The sequence below is a fragment of the Rattus norvegicus genome, chromosome X (genome assembly GCF_036323735.1).
Source record: "Rattus norvegicus strain BN/NHsdMcwi chromosome X, GRCr8, whole genome shotgun sequence".
Taxonomy (NCBI): domain Eukaryota; kingdom Metazoa; phylum Chordata; class Mammalia; order Rodentia; family Muridae; genus Rattus; species Rattus norvegicus.
The window spans coordinates 14,432,197-14,447,850 of record NC_086039.1 but is presented as its reverse complement, the minus strand read 5'-3'; the positions used below and the strand labels follow the sequence as shown (position 1 = coordinate 14,447,850).

The 15,654-nt window shown below is 42.3% G+C and overlaps 1 long non-coding RNA gene across 1 annotated transcript; it reads right to left on the bottom strand.

Annotated features, from left to right (window-relative positions):
- Positions 1-706: 706 nt before the first annotated feature.
- On the bottom strand, positions 707-2,304 carry LOC103690791 (uncharacterized). Its single transcript, XR_597519.3, has 3 exons — positions 1,971-2,304; positions 1,149-1,320; positions 707-839 (listed from the first exon to the last, which is right to left on the bottom strand). It is a non-coding gene; the product is annotated as an uncharacterized LOC103690791 (long non-coding RNA).
- Positions 2,305-15,654: the final 13,350 nt, after the last annotated feature.

The window sequence follows — 15,654 nt, the reverse complement described above, 5'->3', positions numbered from 1 at the left end:
GTCACAGGCTTTTTCTAGACACTTCCGGCCATGTAAAGGCTGCCTATAGGAACACACCACACTAGGCACGGTCATGGTGAAGGAGGGTTGCTGGTTTTCACCATAAACAAGTCTCTGCATTTAGCAGAGTGTCTGGTTCACGGAGACAGGGAACATCAAAATGGCCATTTCCTTGCACTAAAGCTAGAGCTGGGAGTAATGGGCCTCAGAGGGCAGCCTCCTCACAGGGAGGCTGTTGGTATAGAGCCCACGGCAGTTCTCCCTCTCGGTGAGTGGGTGCACCTTTTCTGCACGCTCAGTCTGGCAGCAGCACAGAATGAGCTCATCCGAGTAGATGACCCCTGGAGGCTGATGAACAGAAAGCAAGCAAGCCACGGTCACCTACCATGATGAAAATGAACATGCGTTTGTGCAAAATGGCCTTACTTGACTCAGCAATCTTCAGGACAAGGATAAGGTAGGGAACTGGGAGCTGGCTCTTATCCTGTCTTTGTCTGTGAAAGATAAAACCTCCCTTTTTTCTTGCTGCTTCAGCTAACAGGTCACATACCCCTAACGTGACATTTGTTGTTAATCTGTTACTGAAATAGTTTATGGGCACTCTTCAGACCAAGATGAGAATTAAAAGATTTTGCTCACGTCATGGGCCTCTTTTGATGACAGAGCCTCTAGAGTAGGAGACCATCAGAGTTCGCTGCATGCTTACCTCAGACATATTTTGTTTTAGCCTTAGCCAGGAGGTGGTCACATTTAATCACTGTCAGTGGCTCTTTCTGATGGCAGGATCCTTGGCCACCATTTTTTTTCAGTGTTGTATATTGGAGAGGCCTCACAAACTCCTGTCAGGATATAATGATACCAACAACTAGTCAATACCAATCCATGATAAAATATTACTGGAGCAAAGCGTGTGTTGCAAGGGCCTCTACCCAACACCCAGGAAGGAGGAAGCCATGCCAGAAGGGTCACAGGGGATGCCTCTGGGCCAGGACCAGAGCTTTAAGGGGTTGTGTTCAGGGATTCTAGCTGGGCATTTCTGTTTCTGTGAATTTGACAAACCCAATTGATCTCTTAAGAATGAAACTAAAAGTCAAGGCCTCCCTCTGTCCCTATGGCATGGCTGGTGGGAGGGAGAGGCTGGTGCATACCTGGACCCACAATTCTGCCCTTTGACTTTGTCAGGAGGTGTCTGAATACGTGGAATGGATTCCAGAAGGAAGCTGCTCTCTGAACCACCCTCTGAACTCGAATTCCTCAGAATAGTAATGCCTTCGCCCAAAGGTACAGCCAAAAGAGATGAGGTGTCTTAGTCTGAGTTTACTGTAAAACAAGATTTGAGTCAGAGTTTCGCATGCAATCAATTTGTTGGGATTGCCCTCAAGAGCCACATCTATAAGGGAGGGAATGGGGCAGAGGGAAGAGCTTGAAATATAATGCTGTGCCAGGGGCCTCAACTGATACCTCAGAACTTCAGCATTGAGGTGTCTGCAGTATCCTCCCCACCCAAACAAAGGATCTGGGCTTTAGTAGTGTCTCCCATCCAGATGGAGGAGCAATGACCTTGGACAAAAGCTCCTGTCACGTGAAAGCAGATCCCAGAGAGATACTCAGCAACTGACCCAGAGAGTATGTAAAAAGGCCCCCCGGAACATCACAGCATCAACTACAAGAGGCCAGAAATGCAAACACTCAAGAAAGCAGCTGTCTGGTTCCTACAGATAACAGGGACTGAACGATCGCTTTCAGATCCTTTTGGATAAAGTTTGGCTATGGGTCATGGAAGGGGATCTGAGCTCGACAGGAACAGAACCAAGGTCTCAGATACGAAAAGAGCCAGGGAAGAGGAAGGTGGCCTCAGACTCCACTCCCATAGGCGCATAGGCTTGCAAGGGCTTGTTGTGCAACAGAGCTCCACCATTCCCCACCCCACCCCCACCCTTTGAAGTGGCCAGATGTCCTATAAAGCAAACCTTGCTTTCTGTAGGATGGTAGGAAGAAGTCCGCAGCTCTTTCTCTTCTCTTTCCCTTTGACAAATGAAAACTGGGCATGCCACATTCAGGGCTCACTGAAACACAGCTTCTATAAATCCATTCAGGGTAGCCTTTCTCTTTAAAAGCAACTCAGGAGGCAGGGTGCTTTGGAAAATGACTCAGTGGTAAGATGGCTTGCTCTGGAAGCATGAGAATCCAAAATGTAAAAGGCTAGACATGGCTGTGAATGGCTGTCCCCCTAGCATTGGGAAGTGGGGACAGGCAGGTTTCAAGAACTGTCTGACCAGCAAGTCTGTATGAGAAAAGGTGCTTCCAGTTCTGTTTCAAGAAACAATAGAAGGAAGAAGACATGTGATGTCTTGCTCTGGCCTCTGTATGCTTGCTCCCTGTTGTGCATACCCAATCTCTCACACACATACACCACATACATACAACCCCTGCAAAACACACACACACACACACACACACACACACACACACACACACACACACACACACAAAGTGACTCCGTATTTTCTAAGTGGATTTTATCAAATCCCCCTCTTTAGACATCTCCCGTCCCTCATGGAGTCCTATCAGCACTGCAAGCCAGTGCCAGAAGTCTACCAGACATGCGCCTGGGGACATTTACACTTGAGTGAAAGGGCTGATGGTCTTGGACTCACAGTGAAGCTTTTTCTCGGGTGGAAAGTGAAGCCGCAGCGGGAAGCAGACCGCGACCTAATTAGTAGTTTGCTCTCTGAGGCTGGCCTCCTTTTGAGAGAAAGCCGAAAGCCAGCACTTGTAGGCCCTGAAAGCAGCTCTTGCCTCTTTCCAGCCTGGCCAGGTGGGCTTAGAGCAGTGCCAGCCCAGCTGTTACCCCATGCCAGATGCCCTCCTGGAAAGAAAGCGTCTGCCCTGACCCCCACCCCCACCCCCATACCTGCTTCTCACCCCAGCTCTCCAAGTGAGGTTGGGAAAATAAGCAGTCCGCTCAGCATGAAATCCCTAAGGAAGGAGGAAAGAGAGATGGCAAATGGCTTTCAATATCTCTTGGGGGTTGGGCAGGCTGGCTGCCTTGAACAGAAAATGTGTGATGGCGTGGAAGACACAGAGGGCTCCCGCTGTGGCTAGTGGATGTAGTCCCCAACATCTCACACCTGTTGTTGTGTTCTGTGACCACATGTGCCTGTGACCCCAGGAACTCCAGATAAACAGGCAAGGAGTGTAATTAATCCATTGTTTAGCATTATTGGAGCTCACTGCTGTGCCGTTTCTTCCTGGCAGCTCTCCCAGGCAAGCGAAGGGAGCTTCAGCGGCCTGCCTGATGGTGGGGATGGAAGCAACAGAGAGCAAGGAGCAGATTTAGACATCAGGACCGGGGAGGGCAGCTTCTTATTAAGGGAGGCAGACTGGTTGCTAGGGGTGAGAGAAAGACAACATCTAGCTCTCCTCCCCAGTAGGAAGCAATGTCTATCTGTCTGACTCCTGCTGAGAAAGCCAACTTCAGGCGCCCTCCCCCTTCTTGGTCCTTAGAGGCTGGCTGGGCCGTGAGCACTGTGTGGAGAACGTTGCCCAGGGGCCTGATCTCGTTCTGATCTCTGTATTTGGACAGGTCTGCTTCCGGTCACCCGGTTTCTCCCCTAGTCTGTGTGCGTGGGTTTCTTCTTCCACCTTGTATTTCTGACCCAGTCTAAGCAGGGCTTTTAGCGTCCTTTGTGTGAGGATCAATAGTTTCACCGCTCCCTTCATAACCATTTCTTCTTGAGTCCTTCCCAAAACTCTATGACCCAAAACTCTATGGCTAGATGTTCTCTTTACAGATCTTTTATAATCAGAGTAAAAAGAGGCACAGAGACACCAAGGAATGCAACCAAGGTAGCACAGCTTAAAAGAGATGAAGATGCTCTCTAGACAGAGGCTGGCTCCAGAACCTGTGCGTGCTATTCACTGGTTTCTTGGAGTTGCGATACTCCGTTCATTCACCTATGACATGTGGAGCAAGACCATTTCTTGATCTCTCCAGGAGGGCATTTCCATTTCTGCTATGCAGGTTGACATTACCCAGCAGAGGGCTGCAAGGGTCTGGATACGCTTCGTCCCTTCCAAAATGTGTGCTGGAACCTGTTCTTCAGCATCAGGATGTTTTGAAAACTAATGAGACCCTTAAGTGGTATTTGAGTCCTGGTACCTTCGTTGTCATGAACAGACATACATAATTCTCAGTGAACTAGGACAATCTTTTCAAGAACAGGTTGTTATTGACGTGATTTCCTGGCTTCTTCTGCTTGTTCTTGCTTTCTTTCTTACCATGTGATCCCCCTGTGTTTTTCTCACTGTGAAATCAAACAGGCCAAACCCCTTATGAGGTACAGGCACTATTCTCTTGTTTTTCCCATTCTCCAAAATTGTGGCTGAAATAAATCCCAATTCATCACTTGCTGCTCTGTGTATTTTGTGAACACTGAGTAAGCCTTGCCCGCTCCTCTTTTCAAAAGTTCTGGGCATAGCTTCCATGGTCTGGCATGTTTGAAAACTCTAGAGGTACGAGGTTACTTTAGTTCACTGTTTCTCAAAGCTAACTGTGAAAGGCAGTCACCATAGTGGAGATACACTTCCAGTCCCTAGAACTTTGGGGCACCCTGCTGGTTCCTGACCTTAGATTCACTGAGTTTCTTCCCTCTCTATCTCTGTTGTGGGCTCAATGGGACATAGTCTGTGTGTCTCTGCATTCTATGTGTATCTTGACTGCATGACTGTGTAGCACGTGACTAAGGGAAGCCTTGCAGACCTCACCAATTCTAGGAGCAGAAAAAGGCCAGCTGACATGGACAGGCTGAGGGATCACGAACAGCCCCTGAAATTGCTGCTGCTTAATTGAGTGGTTATTGGATTGCCAGGGCTGGCCCATGCTGGTTCCTTCCTTAAAAGTGTACAGAAACCCTGCTCCAGACAGAGTGAGAGGCTTTGTGCTTCCCTGGTCCTGTGTATATCCCAAGTGTTTTCTTTTCTTCCTCAATTTCTGGAATTTGATATTGTCAAAGAGTAAAAATGAGGGATCCCCTCAAGCTCATGTGTGTGTGTGTGTGTGTGTGTGTGTGTGTGTGTGTGTGTGTGTGTGTGTGTAACCCAGAGTATATCTTGTAAAAGAAGGAAGCACAGGCTAGTGGGTCGATCTCTGAAGAGGCTGAAGAAAGATGTTTTTAAGTACTAGATGGCAAAAGCTTTCCATTAGGATCAAAACCTAGTCCTGAGGGCTGTGTAGGGAAGTACAAAGCTCTGGACATAGTAAAAGACAAGTGCGACTGGTCCTGATTTAGAGAAATGTCTGTAGTTAGTTAAGTACAGTGTGAGGGAGGCACTGGCATCCTGAGCAATTTCAGTGCACAGCACTCAGATTTTGTCCCTCCTAAGCAAGCATTCTCCGAAATGCAAAGCTGTCCTTTTACAGCTTGCTGGAGCTATAGGTCATGCAAACATGGAAAGATCTCATTCTGTTCTCAGGTCACTTTGAGCCCTATTTGATCTGGCTTGGCTACCAGCAACCCAGCAGAGGAGAAAGAACATCGTTTGCAATAGCCTCATCCTCATCCTGCTACCTCTCGACCAATAAGAAGGGAGACCCTGGCATGTTGGCCTTGCTACGAAACATTCTCTCGTGATGAACTGTGAGTGCAATTTGTGCCAGAGACATGATGTTCCAAGGTGCTGCTGTTAGAGCTATGGCTAGAAATGGATGAGGTGCATTTCCTGGAACCAGGATGGCAGAGTGGGAAAGGAGGAATCATAAGACATGTTAGCTCTTGATCACAGTCTGTCTATTTGTATGGTTTTTTTTTTCATGTGTCCAGATTATAGTGGCATAAGCAGGCTCTCTCTCTCTTTCCAGAACTCTGCATGGGGTTCTCTTATACTTCCCTCAGTTAGAGGCTTCTGGCTTCCAGAGACTCTTGAATAAGAGTTTCAGGCCCTGTGAAAATTACTCATATCAAATCTTATCCTCAGGTTTCTATTCCCTGGTTATTCATAAAACACCGTCAGCTGAACAGATACAGGAGAATGGCTTCCTGGTTCATTTGCTCAGTGAGGCTCCACCTACAATTCCCCAGCAAAGCATTTGAGACGAGCTGGCAAGATCTGCAGGTGAGGAAATTCTGCTGCTAAGCATGATGACCTGAGTTTGGTCTATGTAAGACACATGGTAGGAGAGAACTGGCTCAACTGAGTTGTGGCCTGTGTGTGGGGGTGTTGTGGGGGTTGGGGGTGTAGGTGTGTACCATGCTATTGCATGTGTATGTGAGTGAGTGTGTAAATATGTCCATGGGCACAAACACGTACACACACACACACACACACACACACTTCTGGTTAGTGTTTTTGTCAATGTGACACAACCTGGGGTCATTTGAGAGGAACAAATTTCAAATGAGAAATACCTCCCTTAGGTCTTTGGGGCATTTTCATGATTAATGATCGGTGTAGGATGACCCTGCCCACTGTGGGTGGTGTCACCCCTGGGAAGGTGATCCTGGGTTGAATATGAACTTTCTACAGGATTTTTTTTGAGCTGGGGACCGAACCCAGGGCCTTGCGCTTGCTAGGCAAGCGCTCTACCACTGAGCTAAATCCCCAGCCCCCCTGGGTTGTATATGAAATCAGCCTGAGCAAGCCATGGGGGACAAAGCCAATGAGTAGTGCTCATTTGTGGTTCAGCTCCTGCCTCCAGGCTCCTGCCTTGCTTAAGTTCCTATCTTGGCTTCCCTTCATGAGGATCTATAATCTATAAGATGATGTAAACTCTTTCCTTTCCAAGCTGCTTTCAATCATGGTGTTTATTACAGAAATAGAAAAGCAAACTAGGACGCACACTATATAGATAGATGATACATAGATGATACATAGATAGATAGACAAATAAATAAGACATAAATTCTTTTTTCAAAAAATACTCTTTTCATACAATACATTCTGATTATTATTCCCCTCCCTCAAGTTCTTCCAGATCCTCCCAACTTCCCTGTCTACTCAAAGCCATACCCTTTCTCTCATTAAAATACAAACAGGTATCATAGAATAAGAGAAAAGAAAATCAATTGATTCCAAAGCTAGATATACTGATTTACAAATAAATACAGACCTCTTGGGACCTCTTACATATGCCTTACTTTGGGGTGAATTGGGCTTCAGCCATCCTGGGCAGCTAGACGTCTCCTATTTTTAACAAACTCGGAAGATGGCACATTATATAGCAAAGTAGTCCAATACCAGCCAATACGTTGAAGCAAGGGCATTTCTTGCTAGCCTCAAATTCTTTGGAAGAATTGGGCCTGTATGAGTTAAATCATCACTGTGAGGTTATCTCTGACTGTTTTCAAGTGTTCCCTTTTATCCCGACCTTCAGTGACACAGCAGGGGAGTCAGCCACCAAATGCTCACAACAGCCCTTTCTGTGTGGTATGGGAGAGACACGTGAGAAAGCACAGGGTTAATGCAGGAGTTACATTCCAATTTATCATCCAGGGACCTCAGCTAGTTCTGTTCTTCCATTCCTCCCCACCCCCACCATCAGCTGAGCATAATGAAGTCAGTTCAGGATGGGCTTCAAGCCCAAATTCACTTGCTTTGGGATTCGTCACTCAGGCTCCTATATTAAATTCACCTTGGGGTCTATGGGAAATTTTATGAAATGTTGCTTTCCTCTTTACAGCTAGCATAAACATTTATTATACAACCTGTGATATATGTTTCCAGGAAGTAAGGAAATGTTGTTGTGGAAAGATATGATTCCCAATTGATTTGAAATATAGACGAATACCGTGTTTTAGAAAGGGGCCAGGACTTTAATGGAAAAAAAGTAGCTATCAGATTTTTTTTGTGTGTGTTCTCTGCTTTCTCTTCTGGCGCCAGTTAAAGGAACATTTCTCATCCCTTCTCCCTATGCACACAAAAGATGATACCTGATATGAAATGCTGTCAAATCTTGCTTCATTAAATCCCACAAAAGCTAATGCACATCGCCCCTCACACTGCCCTAAAATGGGAACAAAGAAGCAGAATCATGTCAAAATAGAACACAAAGAGAAAGAGTTTGTCCTCTGGGCCTGGGAGATGAAAGCTATATGGAGTCATTTTGAATGTTGGGTTGGGCTAGTATTTCTAGGGCTTCTTTCTGAGATGATGGGGAATTGTCAGAGTGAGCCATTTATGCATGCATGCAGACATGTGTGCACACGTACTCTCTCTCTCTCTCTCTCTCACATACACACACACACACACACACACACACACACACACACATACACACACATATCAAGAATATAGTGACATGCCTCCTTCAAGAGCCCAAGCCATGCTACTGGCATCCATGCCATCTCCTAGCAGGAAAGACTCCCTGACTAGGGGGAATGCAAAACCTTCATTCCCTGATTGTCATAGAGAAGTCCTTGAAAAGGAAAGAGGTCTGAGAACATGGTTTGGTTGGAGACCCTGATTAATAGATCCAAGAAACAGATGATGCTGAAGTGTGATTTGTTCTCAAAGGGAGATAGCTATCAGAAGAAGCAAGTCATGGCAAAAACCTTGTCACTCCTGGTAGCATCAACAACCATGAGGGACAAGTCACTTGGCTTTGTGGCTTATGGACAGCACTCAGTAAATCATAGGTGTAGCAAATGTGTATTTTTCACTGGGTCAGAGTGTGAACCCTGAAAGGCTCACAGAACAAATGGAGAGTAATGACTTAGGTGAGAGCAGCAGGGAGCTGCAGCTCTGAGAAGAGAAATCTAGCACTAAGGGATGAAATAAAGTGATGCTGTCATTCTGTAGACCACAATGCCTGCCCACTTAGTCTCCTGGCCTCCTCTTCATTCTCTATTTATTTTTCAGAAATCCACAGATAAAGCCAGACTCATTTGTTTTTATAGCATTGGGTGCAAAGTGATACAGAAATAAAGATGGACTCACACAAAAAAATATTGTACATGCAGACCCATGTAATAATGAGAACTACCTGAATTCAAATCCTTCCCAATACTTTCCTGTCATAAATAGCTGTACCCCTTTGATAAACCACTAAAACTCTGAGTTTCACTTTCTCAGCCTGTAATGTGAGAATGGTAACAATTTTATTCCATAAGAAGTTTTTTTTTAAAAAGACACTCATGAGGTAATGTATTTTAAATATCTAGAATAAAACCAATACATGGTAGACACTTAGACAGTATTCAGGAGAAACATCCTAATGAGGTACTCTATTTCAGAGTCTCCCCACCAATGTGCTGTAAATGGATTCGTATTAAGTCTGGCTAGAGAACTCAAAAGGGGGAGACCCAGAGATTTGAAAAGTTGGAGTGTATCCATAGAAGTTTACAGAAAAGAATCATGAAGTTATTATGAGTTGCTAGATTCCTCCCAGATGTGTGCATGTGTGGATACAATCCCACACTGTATATCAAAGTCTTTCAAAAACCAATAAAGAAACAGACCAGTGCACAAGCCCAACACCAGCCACTGATTGTGCACATGTATGAATGAGATAAACTGTATATTTGAGACTTGGAAACACAACTGCCATGGAGACCACAATGCACAGAAGGCTTTCAGACTGAACACAACCAGGGAGATTGCCTGTGAACACAGATAAACTAGCAACATTCTTCATAGCATAGAAATAAGAGCCAGAGTCTAATAACATTGTATTCACAACAATTAGTGTACAATTAAAATGACTAAACACACAGATAATCAATAATGATGAGATGACATACCTGCTAGAATTATTAGCTTAAAAATTTAAAACAGCTATTATTAAAATACCCTAAGAAATTAAGGTGATGCTATTGTTTGAATCGGAATGGTCTCTCATGAACTCGTGGCTTAAATGCCTTGTCCTCAGATTGTAGGGATCCTTTAAAGGCAATGGATCCTAGCTGATAAATTAGGTCAGGCCAGCAAGGTGGCTCAACTGCTAGAGTTGCTTGCCTGCGGGGGACAACAACCTGAGTTTGATCCTGATATTCCACAAGAGGGCAGGAGAGAACCAACTCTCAAGAGTTGTCCTCTGACCTTTATGTGAGCTCTATAGTACATGGACACCTGTATTCGCACATACAATTAACCAATTAATTAAATAAACTTTATTGTTTTAGCTATTATACCACACACGTGTCTGTTTGTGTATATGTGCACTGGTATGTGGGTACCTGCTGAAGCCCAAAGAGGGTGTCAGAATCCCTGCAACTGGAGTTGTAGGCAGTTGTGAACCAGCCCTTATGGGTGCTAGGAACTGAACCCAGGTCTTCCAGAGCAGTACACACCCCTCACTGAGCAATCCCTCCGGCCCTTAAATAATTCCATTTTTAACAATACAGAGAGGTCATTAGGGGTTGGCTTTTGAATGTCGTAGCCACTTCTGGTTTCAGCTGGACCACTATGCCCTTTTGTTCTTTCTACCACCATGTCAGCATGCTAGGGCTTTATTCTCCCACCAGCCTGGACCGAGCTGTTCTTGTCACCATGATTTTCCTGTCTCTGCAACTCCTTAAGATATATGCTTGCCAGTGTTTTGATTAAAATGACATAAAAGTTACTACTAACAAAGGTGGACACCAAAAATAGGTGAATCTCAACAATAGCAAAAAAGGGGGGTGAAAAGTACATACATGCATGCATGCATGTATACATACATACATAAGTACGTGATAGGTGATAGAACTAAGACATACAACAGGCCTAGGGAAATGGCTCAGCTTTTAATGTTGCCAGGCTCTGGGCTTGCTCCATGGAGCTGTATAAGAGCAGGTATGGCGGGGTATGCCTCTAATCGTAGCATTTGGGAGGTAAACTAAAGAAAAGCAGTTCAAATATTTAGCTACATAGCAAGTGTGAAGCCAGTCCAGGCTATGAGAAACTTGATTGCAAAGATTTTTTTTCTAATCTAAGAAATATGATAGCTGAGATTAAAAAAAAACCAACAACCTAGAAACCCCTCAGTGGAGGTACGCAATAACACAATGCAGATAATGGAAGGGAGATCAATAGGAAACAGAGAGAGAAAGGTTGAAAAAATTAACTTTACCTCGTGAGGCTAAAAGATAATACTAAAACTATAATAATCATACCCTCGGAATCCCAGAGGAAGAGGAATTCTATGTTGAAGAATATTCAAGGTCTCTCTCACAGCCGTGTGTGTGTGTGTGTGTGTGTGTGTGTGTGTGTGTGTGTGTGTGTATAGTGCTTACCTTACTACTATGTCACTTCCAGAAAAAAAGGAAGAAAGTAAAGAGAAATTATTTGAAAAAAATATGGGCTGCAGTTTCACATAGTTTAAAAAAAAATGATCAGTTATAGATTCAAGAACATGAGTGAATTCCCAGTGAGAGAAAACTAGACACAATACACTAATCAAACCGGTAACTCAAAACAAAGAAAATATTTTTTTCAAAATAGAAAAACAATGCACTATTTATAGCAAAACAATGGTTTTTAGTGACTGTGGATTTCCACGAAGAGATTGTGGAGACCAAGAGGAAATATTTTCAAGGACTGAGGGCGTGATGAACTAAGCCCTATATTCCTTAAAAATCTTAAAGATAGTCTGCAGTGAAGAAAACTTTTGTTGATAAAATTCCTAGTCTTAAACAGTTGAACAAAGACTCTCTTGAAACAGAAGGATCACCAAAGTGAAGAAGCAATGGATAAATAGTCCACACTTATTATTGTGCAGATTTAGGCTTCCTTAGTAATTGTTTCCTGAGTAATGCTAGGTGTGGTGGTACGTGGCTACAATCCAAGGTATTCAGGAGGTTGGCATGGAAAAATTATGTCAGCCCAGTAGTTAACAACTAGTCTCACAGCAACATAATAAAACCCCATCATGCATTTAAAAAGAATTTCCTCGGTAAACAAAATCGACTCCTCATTTCTTGAATTAAAAAAAAAAAGGTCAACGATTGAAAGAAAGATTATAAGATTGTATGAGGGAATATTTATTGTGATAATAAATTCCAAAATTCTATTAGAATTGATCAAATATTTATTTTAAGCATACTGGAAAAGGGAAGTATGTATCTTCTAATACCTAGATCACCCAAGCAATAATCTGCACAAACATACAATCAACAGATTGATTAATTAAAATGTAATCAAACATTACCCAAACAGTCAAAGGAAGTAAGGCTTGAATAAATAGGTATGATAAATAAAGCAAACATAAAATAATGCAATATATAAATTGAAACACCACTAATTACATTAATAAAATAATCTAAATATGTCAGTCAACATATAGATTGTCAGAATGTAATTTATAGAATAATTAAAGTATATAATGTTTACACAGAAGTCTCCTTTTGTAATGAAATGATGTATCTACTCGGATGTGCCTACTTTAAAAATAAAATAAACCAGATGTGTTAACTCACAACTGTAATCTCAGTGCTTGGGAGGCTGAGGGAGGAAAATTTCCAAGAATAGGAAGGCAGCCTGGGCTACAGATTGAGTTCTAGGTCATCACAGGATATACTGTGAGACCCTGTTTAGGAAGAAAATCTACAACGATGATGATATAAAAATGTATCTACCAATCCAAGGAAAGCTGAAGTGGCTAATACTAATATCAGATAGACTTCTCTACAAAGAAAGTCAGCAGAGAAAAAGAGAAAAGCTATGCAATGATGAAAGAATCAATAACTGAGAAAGGATAATATTAAAGAATCAAGAAATAAATGACGTGAAGCAAAAATTGGGGACTCGAGAGGTGGTTCAGCAGTTAAGAGCACTGGCTTTCTTCTGAGGATCCAATTCGAGTCTCAGTATCCACATGGTAGTTCACAAATATCTGTAACTCCATTTCCAGGGCATCCGGTACTTTCCTCCAGCCTCTGTGGGCAAAAGACATGCAAGGGAGGTATAGACATAGATGTATGCAAAGCTGCTACATACATGAAATATTTCTAACTAAAAATGGTCTAATCTGAAAATTTTGGAATTGTACAAAGTATGTTCTATAACTCAACACCTCAGAGATAAAACAAAATATAGAAATATATGAATTTTAAACACATAATCCAAAACACTATTCTCCAGGAAAGAAATCATAAGGAAAACTATAAAAACAAATTCCAAACTAAATGTAAATGGAAAATCATCACTCAAAATCTATAGAAAATACATCAAGGAAGCGTTGCAGCATTAAAACTCTATACAGGGGGTTGGGGATTTGGCTCAGTGGTAGAGCGCTCGCCTAGGAAGCGCAAGGCCCTGGGTTCGGTCCCCAGCTCCGAAAAAAAGAAATTAAAAAAAAAAAAACTCTATACAGAACAGGAAGGAAGGTCTAAATTATTAATCTGAGTTTACACATTAAGAACTTAGAAAAGGAGGATAAATAACCAGAAATAAGAAAATACTCAGGACAAAGCTGACAGGATAGAAAAAGCAACAGAAAAACTTTCAATCTGTTTCTGCTTTATAAAACATAAAAACCTTGAGGAATTTTGACAGGGAAATTAAGCATGGGGAGTCACAGTATTGGGAATCAAATGATAACATACCACTCCTTGTCTCATTGGCATGACGACGATAAGAGAAGGCTGTGAATGACTAACCGTATAGATGTGGAGGCAGATAATACCTTGCAAAGCAAAAGTGGTCCAAATTTACCGAAGGTGAAATATCAATTTAAATTATCTCTACCTGTTGATTACTTAAGCTTATAGTGGAAAAACTTTTCAGAAAAGCAATTCCAGGCCTGGATGAAGTCTCTGAAGCAAACAGCCCGTTTTCATAGTCTCCTCTGGAGTATAGTAGAATATGGAACACTTCCAAATGGGTTTTGTACAGCCAGCCTTACTCTGATACAAAACCAGAAGCATAAACATAAGAATAGAGAACTACTCCGATGGCTTAGACAGGTTTTTGTCTCTCAAATGGTCATGCGCAGGGAGTTCCACTTCTAATGCGTTGGTATTCAGAGACGGTGACTCCTGTAGGAGAGGATGCGTAGTGGGAAGTAATTAGATTAAGGGCACATCACAGTGGAAGTGCATTAATGGCTGTTTCACAGGACTAGATTAGGTCTTATGATATTCAACCAGTCTCTGTGAATAGTTTTATGTCAACTTGACACAAACTAGAGTCACTAAGGAAAAGGGACACTCAATTGAGAAACTGCCTCCATAAGATTTGCCCATAGGCAAGTCTGTAGTGCATTTTCTTGACTAATGATAGATGTGGGTGGGACCTACACACTGTGGGTGATGAAACCTCTGGGAAGCTAGTCCTAGAAAGTATAAGAAAGCAGACTTGAGCAAGCCAAGAGCAAGCAAACCAGTAACTAGCACTCTAACATGGCCCCTGCCATGGAAGCCTTCAGGTTCCTGCCTTGACTCCCCTGAATCATGGACTACAGGCTGTAAGATTAAATAGAGCCTTTCTCTCTAAAAGCAAAGTAAAATTGCTTTTACTTTGGGTTAAATCAGAGCAATAGAAAGCCTAACAAAGACAGTTCCTTTGAGAGTCGTGTTATTTTAAAACAAGCGTGTACACATACTTTCTCTCAGGTCTCTCACATTCTCACAATGGTCCTGCAATATCATACTAATATTTAGGGTGTGATATGATATATGTGCCCTACTACATGTGGACATCTGAGCTTAGATTTTTCAGACTTCAAAAGTTCAAAATAAACTTCTTTCTTTGATAAATTTCTCAACTACAGAGATTTTATAATAGAGGAAATTACATTTAATCAGGTACAACGTAGTGGTTCTTAAACAAGGGCATACAGATCCTCAAGAACTAGTTTGAAAGTCCAATCCAGTAGCATTAAAACAAAGAGTACACTACAACACAAATAGGTTTTAATCTGGCAAGATAAGTCTGGTTCGGTTCTCAAAAACATCAGCCAGTGCAATCAACTGCACAAGCAGTCAAAAGGAAACAAGTCATATGATCATATCAATGGATGCAGCAAATCCATTCAACCAAATTTCAAAAGCCACTCCTGAAAAAATCTTCTGCACAAATTAGAACTAGAAGGAACTCTTCACTGCCTGCCAGAGAGCATTTAAAGAAGATGTAGATAATGCACTTAATGATGACAGGCTGAATGCTTTCCTGTAGGACTAGGAACGGCATAAGAATGGCCATGCTACTCTTACTGATCATCATGGTAGAAGTTTTAGCCTACTCAGTAGATAACAAACACACTGATTGGGAAGAAAGGAACGATCCTGGCTCTGCGAGCAAAAGACAGGATGGTTTCTGTCAGCAACGAAGCAAAATTTCTAAAGAAGTGTGTGAAATTGGGATGCTTAAAGAGTACACAAATGAAATAAAATGTTGGTTTTGTTTCATTGGATGTTCACAGTAAACATTTTTGAAAGTGAAATATGAATAATAACATTTCTAATATCTATGAAGGAAATGAAGGACTTGGAGGTCTAAATCCTAACACACCCATTAGTGTAAACCACTAACATTTGAATTGTCTCTACATTGTAATCACCAACACTTGGGAATAATACAAATGTACTTCAAAAGGTAAATGAATAACCTATGCTATAGCCATACAGGGGCGTCTTTTTTTCAGTATATAAAGAAATTTATTATAGATAAATAAATCAATGCCAAAATGATGAGTAGAAGAATTCATCATCAAAAGGCCACACACTACAATGGTTGTAT